Here is a 9,157-nt window from a genome sequence, read left to right on the forward strand (position 1 = left end):
TCTTTGAAAAGGTAAGCTCAGCTGCCAGCAGTACAGCAATACAAGCACTCAAATGATGGAGGTCTTGCCTGAAACAGCACTTGCATGGTTAAGTTAGGCAATTTTCAATCCTTTTTAAAGTTTAGAGCAGTGCTCCATGCAGGTTTTGAATACTAAAAAAAGGTGTTAAAAAACAAACAAAAAACTAATATTGTTCTACATAGCAATTTGATTAAACAGTGCAAACAAGGATAAACTACTGTATGGAAGAATGTGCTAAGTGGACACCAGCAAACTGTATTGAACATGATTGTGGAATAATGTGCCATTCTCATATAGAAACACTTACTGGAGTAAGTTTGGTAAATCTGTGCCTTTGTTTAAGAGTTGATCCCTGGATAGGGTTAAATCCCACAGATGCACATCCACCCACTTGCTGCCTGCAAAGAGATTGGCTGTGTAAGGCACTGGTGCGCACAGCTATTTTTGTAGGTCAACAGTAATTCTAGATGTGAACAGACTGGATTATCAGAAGTAAATAAAAAAAGGTCCCACGTTTTTATTTGAGGTTATTGCAAATGAGTTCTGGAGAAATTCAATACATTGGTGCTTACATTTTGAGCTTCATTGCGTATTTGAGGCCTTGCATTTAAAATAAATAATATATATTTATATTAATTTTAACCATTGAAAGAAAGTTCAAACACAAAAATAACAGCACTGAATAATATTGAGGTTTATTATAGCTCAGGGATGCAATTTAATATTTGTTTTTTGCTTCAATTGAATGTCCTTAGAAGACCTGTAGTTACCCTTAGCCCCAAGCAAGAACATTGTGCCTATTAAGCTGAAAAATTGCACACCTGATAAAGCCTAACTGGTCATTAAAATATGTCCTAAGAAGAGCCCAAATTATTAAAATACTGCTTAGTGAAATTAAGCTTGGTTTTAATTATCCCCAATTTATGTTTCAATAAGTTGACAATGCATTTTGTGAACCTTTCTTGCCCCAAAATATCCTTTTGTTCAAAAAGAAATTATGGAATAAAATCAACATTTTAACAAAGTGTTTGTCCTGGATTTCCTTTAATGAAATGTTTACTTTTCATTTTATACTTTAGGTGACAGAATTGCTCAATTGGCACCTCTTACCCTTTTCTTCATATTCACTTTATATTCATTTATACTTGTGTTGGACAGTCTATAATTAATGCAAGAACTATTAAGGGCTTCTACTGGTAACAGTGCCTGTTGGATCAAGCACATTGTTTTGGTTGTAAAACTTGAATTCACACTACTTAAATTACTGTTTTGTTTTTCAAGTGAAAGTGGATATAACGTGTGTATATATATATATATATATATATATATATATAGTAAAAGAATCGCCCTCACCGGGGTTCGTTGCCCCTTTAAAAACACCGACCCAACACACAGAAATGGATTTTTGAAAGTGTGGTTGCGCTATTTTTTTTAATGAAAATACAAAAACAAAATAAACAAAACAAACACCTAGCTCTTCTTTGAGCACTAACTAAAACAAAACAGGAACCTAAACTAAAAACAGGACAGCTAAGCTGTTTACCTGTAACAAAAACAAAACAAACAGAACAGCACAGCACACACAGAAAAGGATTCACTCTACTTTTCCCCTTTGAAATTACGGCTGTACCCACACCAGCACAGTCAGGCTTCTACCCTCTTCAACAGCTGCCAAAAGCAGACTGACTGCTCTCCTTATAAACCCTGCACCTGGCTCTAATTTTCAATAATAGCCAGGTGCAGGTAATGATTAACAATTAAACAAACCAAAAATGTGCCTACGCACATGTTTTTTCTGCAGGGAGGTTTTAACCCCCTCCCTTACACATCCCCCCCATGTCTTTTCAAGACACTGACCATACAACGGCCACCTCCCTCCACCCTTAAAAGACCACCCACCCTCAAGTCACAAATGTAAATTTTCGCCCTCTTCCACGGGCGGGCTTGAGGGTGGGTTGGCCCCTCCAGCGTTTCCAGGGAGGGACCCAGAAGGCTTGTCCAGGGCGACCATAGCACAGACTGGTGACCGGGAGCCAGGACTGACAGGCAGAGGCGTGTGCCTGTGGACCTGCGCAGCAACCTCTGGAATCCCAGGTGGAGCGTAGCACTAGGCAAGGGGAGCGGAGCAATCAGCAGGGGGAATGCTAGTGACCTCTGTCCCTTGCGCAGCGATGTCTGGGATTCCAGGGGGAGTGGAGTAAGGGACCAGGCAAGCGACTGTGCCTGGCAGTGCTGCGACCTGGGAGCAAGGTTCAGCGCAGGGAGGTCTGGGTATTCCGGCCAGGTGTCCATGATGACGGGACCGGGAACCTCCCTCGGCAACGCCGGACTCACTTGCACGGTTGGTTGTTCTGGAAGCGGCAGCTCCACCCCCTCTGGCTCTCGGGACGGCAGCTCCCACTTTTGAAGAAGCAGCTCCAGTTCGGTTGGCTCCCGCTCTTGTATTATCAACGGGGCCTCGCCCAGCTCCTGTCTCTGCCTCTCCATCTTCTTTATCTGCTCCTCCTGAGCAGCGGTGTTTTTATTTAGCCTCTCAATTAATTCTTTAAAATCAATTTTCGGGTCTCTAGGGGCACCCACACTCGCTGCCACCATATGTAAAAGAATCGCCCTCACCTCACCGTTGCCCCTTTAAAAACACTGACCCAACACACAGAAATTGATTTTTGAAAGTGCGGTTGCGCTATTTTTTTTTAATGAAAATACAAAAACAAAATAAACAAAACAAACACCTAGCTCTCCTTTGAGCAATAACTAAAACAAAACAGGAACCTAAACTAAAAACAGGACAGCTAAGCTGTTTACCTGTAACAAAAACAAAACAAACAGAACAGCACACACAGAAAAGGATTCACTCTACCTTTCCGCTTTGAAATTACGGCTGTACCCACACAACAGCACAGTTGGGCTTCTACCCTCTTCAGCAGCCGCCAAGAGCAGACTGACTGCTCTCCTTATAAACCCTGCACCTGGCTCTAATTTTCAATAATAGCCAGGTGCAGGTAATGAAAATAATTAACAAAACAAACAAACCAAAAATATGCCTACGCACATGTTTTTTCAGCAGGGAGGTTTTAACCCCCTCCCTGCTGTCTTACAATATATATATATATATATATATATATATATATATATATATATATATATATATATATAATTTCACCTGAAGAGGAGACCTATAAAGTCCTAATGTATAGCAGTTATTATAAAACACTTTCGATTCCCTTAACTTCCATGACAAACGTCTAGAAATGGGTTTATTTAAAAGCTTAACAAATACTGAATGTTATTTATTTTTAGAAAAAAAAACAGTTTTAAAAAGGGGGGTGAGAAGATTTGCCTATACACTTAAAGCAATTTTCCATCCCAATATGCAAGATGAAGGCAATTCTATTTAACTATGGGCACGCCACAGTCAAGAACAGGACGCTGAATATAAGTGGCAGCTTTCTGGTTCTCTGTTGTACAATCTGTAACCCATTGTACCAAATCCATGACCTCAACATGCACAGCTGGGAACCACAACAGGATCTGCTCTGTTCCAGTCTACAGAATCAACAAAAGACTTCTGTCCAAAAACAAAAATTACAACACCTGGTTTACTGATGGACGCATTTAACCCAGACTAGTCTGAAGTTTGTCCAGCATATTCATCACAATTTCAGTGGGTCTCAATATATAACTAGCACAGAACATCCCTGTCTGAAAAGCATCACCACAATGGGGAAATAGGGACCTTGGGTTCAATCCCAAGCTGAAAATAAATATAATCCTTTTTCCCTTAATAAAAATATATGATGCTGCCACCAAAACCAAATATGTTAATAAAACATCAGGCAATACAAGGGATTGGCAAATATGACATAATTGATGACATCCATTAATTTGGCTGGTAAATCAACAGCTGAAATGTATTTGAGATATCTAAAGAGCTGGAGAAGGCTTGAACTATAGAACACGGTGTGATTAGGACCCAGGAAGCACCATCACATGTCCACATGCATTTAACACATCCTGAATTCAAAGATGAAAACGGAGTGCAACGATACTGGGGCAGCAGTGTGGAGTAGTGGTTAGGGCTCTGGACTCTTGACCGGAGGGTTGTGGGTTCAATCCCTAGTGGGGGACACTGCTGTTGTACCCTTGAGCAAGGTACTTTACCTAGATTGCTCCAGTAAAAACCCAACTGTATAAATGGGTAATTGTATGTAAAAAAAAAAAAAAAAAAAAATTGTTATATCTGTATAATGTGAAATAATGTATAATGTGATATCTTGTAACAATTGTAAGTCGCCCTGGATAAGGGCGTCTGCTAAGAAATAAATAATAATAATAATAATGTTGCTGACGATAAAAGGGGGTAAGAAAATGGTTTTTTAGCGCTCCTCTAAATACGCAACTGCTCTTAAACATGTCAGTCTTAAGTGGTAATGATTCCAGACACACTCAAAATCTTTTAACTTTCTTCCTGTTTAGCAACTCTATTGGATTGGATTTCAGTCAAGTTTCCTGTTCACACTTTGGAATGGGTTACCCAGTCATATTGTTGATGCTGACTCATTGGGATCTTTTATGGTCTGAGGTTTTGACATCAACCAGTTACAAGGAGCACTGATGGACCAAATGGCCTCCACTCATTCGTACATTTTCTTATTCTTATTCCTGGGGTTGAAGTCCTAATTCCAACTGGTTTAATTGTGGTCTGCCGTAGATAGGAACAAATGGGACTGATATGAAAATACTTTGTCTCAAACACGACATTATTTGCATGTGGATTTTTTATGTAACTGTGTGATTGTTCCTAAAGTGGGTTGCTAATTACTGTGATGTTGCTGACACATTAATTCCCAGATTCTACTAAACAATTGTCAGCCATTATCATCACCATTCTGCAAATAAATCACAGCAGTTCTCCTCTCTAATACAAATCCCTGATTAGTGCCAAGAAGCCTGGCAGGGTCAATCCTGAGCTGGGGGCCTCTGTGGATGGAACACAAAGGCCACGCAGTATCCAGTGTTACACAAAACAAAAAGCAGCTCTCTGCGCGGGGATCTCTCTGTCAGCTTCGAGCTCCACAGAGGATGTCACATGTGACAAACAACACCAGTTCTGCAGATAAATCAGAGGCATGCATCACAGTCTGGCAGTATGGAGTGTTTACACTGTTGTTTGGGTTCAGACTTGAGAAATTTTATTTATCCAGCAATGGTGACGAATGGCAGCCAGCAGTTTTAGCACATGGAAAGACTCTCAAGGCAAACTAAAAACACACACAAATATTTCATTTGCTTCCAATCAATAAACACTTTTGCTCCTACGGGCAGCTCTCTCTATTTTATTATTCCCTCTTTGCCAGAGTTTAATTTCAACACTGTATGAACTAGTGTAGAGGGGAGAGAAACACTTTGTAATCTCACTGGTAGACTCTCTGGAATTCTGTCAAATTGACCCCGTGCAACCTTTGCCTGTCTGTCCAACAGGGATTTCAAGCACACAAGAAAAAACAAACAAAAGAAGAAAAGAAAGCAATATTGAACTCCACTGAGAGTAGGTTTGATCATTGGTGGATTAATCTCGGTCAATTACAGTAAATCAAATCTGACTTGGAAATGCTAGTCGCATATTGCCTTCAATTCGTATTGAAGGCTTTCATTAAGTCGTGTTTGATTTAAGGGTCGTGTTGAATTCCTCCACTGCTCAGATCTGCCTGGCGCCTGGTCGGAGCATTGTTGCTAAACTGGCTAACCTCACACTGATTGTGTTTGAGGACATTTCAAATGTATTAATGCTGCTGTCTGCTGATCAGTGCCGTTATCTCCCCTTTCGAAGACGGCAGCGTCACAGCTTGCTGCCTCCTGCCTTGAAAGCATTTTACAATCATCCAGTCCTGTGTTTTCTCCCCAGGAGCCTGGGGCTACTTGAATATTAATCCAGCCTCTCTAATTCTATTTTCGGAAACCTGTGACTGGTTTTCTGCCCATTATTATTTTGACCTCCAGTGGCTGTGGATCGTCCTCCAGTAAAAGGTCACCAATTTAACTGCTCGTCTTACTACATGCCTCACTACAAACCTGCGATTTATTCTGCTTGGGAATGGGCTTGTCTTATAATGAGTGCATAGTTTGAGAGACAAGAGATTTGTTTAATATGTGGATATTGCTTTTAATTGCAAAATAAAAAAAAGAATGGTCACTTTCAATCCATCACAGTTCTTTGAGATCCCTCACTAAAATGATCTTTCAACCAGTTCAATCAATTGATAAAATATTTCTTCAATGGATTGGTTCTTAGTGTAAAATCAAGCTCTGTTCGTGCGGTTTATAATTGGAAGGAATTACTTGTTTATATATTACTGAAGCCCCATCTATTAAACAATACACTGGCTGGCCACTTTATTAGGGACATGTTAATCCCTCGAGACACAAAGACATAATAATTACATATCCTAAAATATTACCCAACATTTAAAAAATAATTTGGAAGCATTTACATCTACTTTATAATTTAAAAAATAAAATAAAATTCCAAAAACGCTGGTAGTGGCTTTTAGAAGGGATGCAAATTTAGCTGGTCCACATAAACATAAACATAAACGGATTTTAGACATATTAAAGGACATTCAGACCTGTATGAGCAAGTTTGTAGTTTTAGAAGAAATAAAATTAGATAATATACAATACAGAAGAATAAAGGAAAATACATTGATAAATAGACTCAATAACATGATGCCCTTTACATCATTAATTATGTAGTAAATGACATTACAAACACATTAATAGATTTAAATAGAAATAAGTGAGTGTAGATACCATGTCATCAAAAGCTTATACGTACCCCCACTGTTTCTTTTCAAACACACTTCCTTTCACAAAGGTATGTTAAACATTCTGAAACAGTGGGAAGTTGGACCTTTTGAGTGCCCCAATAATAATATTTTTAAAAACTTATTTTACAGTCTACCCTTTCTTTCAACCACAATCTGACTATAATATAATAATAAAAAAAATAATAATTAGGTTTGGAATTGCTTTTAAATCTTTTGGACATTTAAGCTCAATTTCCCTAAAACACTAGCCGGTTATGCCCAGAGTGGAGCCTTAATGCATACTAATATGAAATTTTCAAGATAAATGACTGTATAGTCTTTCAATGTGTTCCACCTTTTTATAACTAATTAATCCTCTCTCTACGGGTGTAAACAGTAAGAAGGATGTATATTGTCTCATATTAATCTTTACTGTAAAATTTATAGTTACATTAAATTCACAGTCACTGCAGGATTAAGTGAGTCATGCCATTTAATATGAGCTGTAGCAGCCGAAGCAAAGGGAACAGGGTCCTGTGGTCGACACAGACTGGAGATAAGGATATTCCAGACTCCAGATACAATCGCACGTGGCAGGGAATGGTGTTCATGCTGTGAGACTGATGTAGATTCATCCAGGAGATTACCTATTGCACGTCTTTGAGAGTCGGTGTTAAACAGTGAATACTGCACACTGACCAGAAAGCATATTTTAGTATTACTACATAGTCTGCCTTTGAGGAGGATACTGTCAGCAAATACAACAAGTTAGAACTCTATGCTGCTAAATTGATATCATTATATACTTACGAGTGGCAGTAGTTCTTATGAGTCCTCTGCCATGCCAAAAAAGGATAACATAAACTGATTGAGGTCTACAATGAAAATCCGCAAGAATGCAATTTTAGCCAATTTTATTGGGAGTGGGGCAAGCTTTGAATACAGCAGCTTCTGGTATTTTGTACCACGCTGCATTATAAGAACATTATGCACTTCCTCTAAAGCTTTAGCTTATAGTGCACTTTCCAAACTATATTCAACAGCTCTGCTTCATTATTTGAAAAAGGCCACCAATGATCATTCTCATTCAAAACTAATTCAGGCGAGCACTAGCTGGCATTTGAATACATGTTTTCACACTTTTAGGGGCATTGTTGACATTCGCAATGACAGCAGAATAATCTGAAGAGCCCTCAGATGTTTCAGACAGATTAAAGTCTGTCTGAGAATAAAAAGCGAGCGTAAGTGAAGCACTCTAATCAGTGAGCAGGAGCAGGGGGGTAACTGTGATAACTCACACAGATTAGGTTGGGTATTGTCATTAATAACAGAGGACTGCATGAGGGGTTGTATTGCAATCACCGTGTATCTAGAAAGTCTCTCTTTGTGCCTCTCTGTCTCTGTCTCCTTTCTCCTCTCTCTCTGTCTCTTTCTGTTTGTCTCTCAGTGTCAGGTACATTCCATGTAAAGCAATACTTGTTTTTACATGCCCTTAGACATAATAATAAAAAGAGGCCAGCTCAATTTGGAAAAATGCAAGGCATCCAGTTTGAAAAAACAAAATATGTAAGTTACATATCCCCTGCCAAGGATCAAATCAAGCAATGACTAAAAAGGTGGATTGAGTGTACAAGGATAAAATCTGAGACAAGGTCAAGGTTTTTGTTTTTGTTGTGCCAGTGATTTGAACATACCTTTTTTAAGGCTCTAGATATTAGGACTGCTCTAAGTGTGACCTCAGCAGAATCTGTCATTTAGGCTGTGCTGTGAATGGGAGACTTTGTGCTGTTTGTTTATAGAGACTGCCTTGTTTTCTGTTTTGGCATCCCCATGACAGTGAATGGCAAAGAGATTTCACATTTAAAAAAAAAAAACACATGACATACATCCATAGCATGTAAAATAGAATCACGTACAAAGGTCCAGTCATAGTTTCAAATTTTGAGGAGCAGATCTAATGATACTGTATATCCTTCATTAGTCTAACCAATCAGAGACCAGAACTCCTGCAAAAATGGATCATTGTGACCTAGATTCCGCTATGCAAACATGGGGTTCATCCCAAGGATAAAACTATGTGTGAAGAGGCAGAAAGTACAATTGCACACCCCAAGTTTCAGATATTCAGCATTTAGGATTTTTTTTTAGAAGCAGCCACCATGCTTGAAAACGGGCATTCGTTAGTAAGTCTGGTAAATACCGATCTAGGCAGAAACAGGTTGCTTACAGAAGCATTTTAAAAGCCAGTTCAGCTTTCACTGGCTAAAACGACACCAACAACCCATTCTTTCACTATAGAGCAACTGGCAGTCTTGCCTTTTATTACACCT

The sequence above is a fragment of the Acipenser ruthenus genome, chromosome 25 (genome assembly GCF_902713425.1).
Source record: "Acipenser ruthenus chromosome 25, fAciRut3.2 maternal haplotype, whole genome shotgun sequence".
NCBI lineage: Eukaryota > Metazoa > Chordata > Actinopteri > Acipenseriformes > Acipenseridae > Acipenser > Acipenser ruthenus.